Below are 4,129 nucleotides of genomic sequence, written 5' to 3' on the forward strand. Positions count from 1 at the left end.
CATAGGAGCAGGAAAAGAAGACCAGGCTAATGTGCAAAGGGGCAAAACTGTGAAGAGAATCATCTATTTTGCTGCCCAATTTCTCATGAGTCAACAACTAGGCAACCATCTTTTCTGACAACCGAGTGAAACTGAAGTGCTAACATACCTGTGTGAGGTAAGCACTGGGACTCATTCCAGAAAAAAACCACAGAGGGCTTTCAGGTGACATATAGACGCTGAGATGCTAAGGCATCCCCTGAGACAGACTGTGAACTGCTAGGTAAAATCCCCACCCTAAGCTTTTACTACTAAAACAAAGACGGACATACAATCAGGGTTCAATGCCATCAGCTACTTTAAAGCAAGAAATGTTCAAAATTTAGGGAACATGAGAACACAGGGCACACAAAGAGATTTTGCCATTCTCACTAAAAGTGTTGTGTCAGCTTGGTAATGCTTACAGACTTAGGAAGGCCAGACTGGGGTTTCATAGGTCAGGGCTGTGAAGATATCCCCTCACTACAGTGAAAGGACTATCCTTCTATATGCCCACTTAACTTGCCTGTGTCTCAGTTTCTGAAATCACAGCTATGTTATACATGGTTTTACCTTTTTTGCATATAATATTTAATTTCGTTTAGAGAGGTGAGTATTATTGTCCTTAATTAACAGGTAAAGTTGAGGTTCTGAGAGTCTAAGTTACTTATCTCAAGTACCATAAACAGTCATAGGTACAACAGGCTATTTCAAGTCCTGTACTCTTTCTAGAATCCTGCTGAAAACCAGAGACTGGCTTTCTGAGGCCTCTTTCAGCTCCAAAATTCAATGACTTTATGGGTTCTCTATTTTTGAAAGCATATCTGGTCTTTAATGTTTTCCTTCTTTCATCCTGGAAGGGGTTTCAATCGTCAGAGGCAGAGAAGCCCTCCGGAGGTCTGTTTCTCTCCCTACCACTGCTTGTTCCTTTTTGTTCCAACCCATTTAGAAGACCTGGAGATGATCCCAAATGCCTGTTCCAGATAAAAGTTTAGATCGAGAAGCTTGCCTCAGAAAAGAACCACAGAGGGTAAGTTAGCTGTGGGAAAGGATAATCCAAACTGATGCTAAAAGAGGCCAGAGCTGACTAGAGACAGTCTAGACCTTATGGCCTTTTATGGGTGAATGAGGAGCAAAGCAATCCGAGTTTACAAGTTCAATGAAATGATACTCCCTTCAAAACAGCTGGGAAGAGGCCATCCCAATATCTTCCACAACCAGCCAGTCCTTCATACAGAAGGCAGATGAGCGCTGAAAAAAACAAACCATGTCACTTCCTGGCCAAAACATCTCCATGGGGTTTTGGCAACTTTTAGGAAAATCCAAAATCCCTAGCACAACCTCTAAGCTTCTCCAGAAACTTGTTCCTTGTTCTTTCTCCAGCCCTAACTCCTCCCATGTGCCTTATACTCACATTGTACTGGAATTCTTGCTCTTCTTCCAACAAGATGATTGTTGGCTCCTCTCTGTCATGTGAAATGCCCCCAGCCAGCAAGATCCAGACCAAAGTCATCTCCTGTATGAGCACCTCAAGTACTTCGATCCTACTTATAGGAAGATCAGCGACTCTGGATTGTCATTCTATTTCTTTCTCTCCGAGTCCATATCATGTTTGTGTTCTTATCACGGTGCTGAGCTTGAACTAGGCGCTCAAGAAGTGTTTGAGTGGATGCAAAAGTGTCAGAAAGAGTTTGTCAAATGAAGTAAGAAGAAGAAACAAAGCATGCTCTTTGATTGTGCTTTGTCGTCTTTGCCTGTGTCCCCAACCCTTTGTTTTATTTTTATATTGGTTGATTTGCATTAGAATGGATTAATAATACAGGTTGACTTATACTAGAATTTATTAACTGCTTTAGGTTCCTTATGAATCAGGAACTGTCAAGTCTATCTATATAGCCCCTACAAAGCCCTTCACACATGGCAAATACTCCAGAAATTGATTTTTACTTGAAAACTCTAAACAAAGCTTCTAGAATCTTAACAGGTAAAGTTGAGGCTCTCTCTAAAAAATAGAGAACCCATAAAGTCATTGAATTTTGGAGCTGAAAGAGGCCTCAGAAAGCCAGTCTCTGGTTTTCAGCAGGATTCTAGAAAGAGTACAGGACTTGAAATAGCCTGTTGTACCTATGACTGTTTATGGTACTTGAGATAAGTAACTTAGACTCTCAGAACCTCAACTTTACCTGTTAATTAAGGACAGTAATACTCACCTCTCTAGAATAATTGTATGTCTGGCACCCATCTCATGCCCTTCCAAGTGTCCATTAACAAAGTGCTGCCTTCTGCAATCTAACAACCTCTCCTCTTTTTACTTTCTCCTCCTAACCTAAAGTGAACATTCAGGGATGGTTTCTTAAACTGAGCAGTTCACTTGCTCGATGGCCAATATCTTGAGGTTCAACTTCTAAATGATTTCCAAAGGGATCACTAGTCAATGGGGATAAGACATAAATGGTAGAAGTTTACAGAAGATCCCTCCTTAACCCCAACCATGCCTAGGACCTTTTCCTCTCTTATATCCTGCACTTCCCCATAGCAGCTTTCTAGAATTAATCCCTTGACTTTTTATTTTACTTTTCTGCCCCTGATACAGGATTAAGCAATGCAGACTCAGAGCCAGACTAGCTGAGGAAGAACACAAATGGTGAGATTTATGAATTAAATAAGAAGCAGGGAGTATCCTGACAGGCCTGAAAAGAACCACGGAGAGTGATGGATCCAATGTGGACAGACACAACTCAGCAGGAGCCCTCACATTACATGCAGCCTGTGTGCATAGCTAGGTCCATTACTAGGCAGACATGAAAATCAAATGTTATTGTTAGCACAATTTGCTTCCTTTGTTTAAAGAAAAGTATATATGGAGTAATCAAACAGACCTGTGTTTGAGTTCAGGCTCTACAATTTTCTGTCGGAGATTGTAAGAGAATTAGTCAACTTTTCCAGGTCTCAGTTTCCTCATATGTAAAATGGGTACATACCTCATAGGATGGTTATGAAGACCAAATGAGGTAATACATGCAAAGTGTTAGCACAGAGTTTAGAGTGAGTGCTCAATAAATTTAGTCATCACTATCATTATCATCATTATAATGCTTAAATTTCAAATTAGGGCAAGTAACTTCAAAAGAAAAATTTTAAACTAGTAAAGCATTCTCTGCTCAATTTTTTCTTCCAGGTTATTGAAAGCATAAGATTTCTCTTGAAATATGTTGAGAACTACCTGAACATATATTTGGACTATTTCACATTTTGGGGGCCCTATTCACTAAACTGTGGCTACCATGAAGAACAACTGGTATCCCAATTCTGCTTGCCATTGTTCTGTGGGAAAGCAGCTAATATTTACACAGAATCCTCTTTTGTGTCACCTCATCTGGTCTGGCTATGAATGTATATTGCCTAATGTTGTTTTTGAGGGCAGCTAATTGATGCAATTTGGACTAGAAGCTCTAGAAGCTCTCATAGGGCTAAAACTAAGACATCTTACTTCTCTTGCAGCCCTTATGATGCAGAGCACAGAAGAGGACACAAATAGGTGAATAAGAAATGCATTTTACAACAATGTGTGAATTACATACATACTGTTAGAAAGACTCTGGGCCATATTTTTTTTTAGATTTATTTATTTTAGAGAAAGAGAGCAAGCAGAGGGAGGGGCAGAGGGAGAGGAAGAGAGAGAATCTTCAGCAGACTCCCTGCTGAGCACAGAGCCCCACTCGGAGCTCAGTCTCATGGCCCTGAGATCATGACCTGAGCCGAAATCAAGAGTCGGATGCTTAACTGATGAAGCCACCCAGGCACCCCTCTTTTTTTTTTTTTTAAGATTTTATCTATTTTTGACAGAGAGAGAGAGCACAAGCAGGGGGAACAGCAGAGAGAGAGGGAGAAGCAGACTCCCCGCCGAGCAGGGAGCCCGATGCGGGGCTCGATCCCAGGACCCTGAGACCATGACCTGAGCCGAAGGCAGACACTTAACCATCTGAGCCACCCAGGCACCCCCCCCCTTTTTTTTTTAAGTAGGCTCCATGTTCAGCGTGGAGCTTAACGTGGGGCCTGAACCCACAACCCCAAGATCAAGACTCAAGTTAACATGAAGAGTTGGACGCCC

Source organism: Leptonychotes weddellii, chromosome 12 (assembly GCF_054177405.1).
Source record: "Leptonychotes weddellii isolate Sample4059 chromosome 12, ASM5417740v2, whole genome shotgun sequence".
Taxonomy (NCBI): domain Eukaryota; kingdom Metazoa; phylum Chordata; class Mammalia; order Carnivora; family Phocidae; genus Leptonychotes; species Leptonychotes weddellii.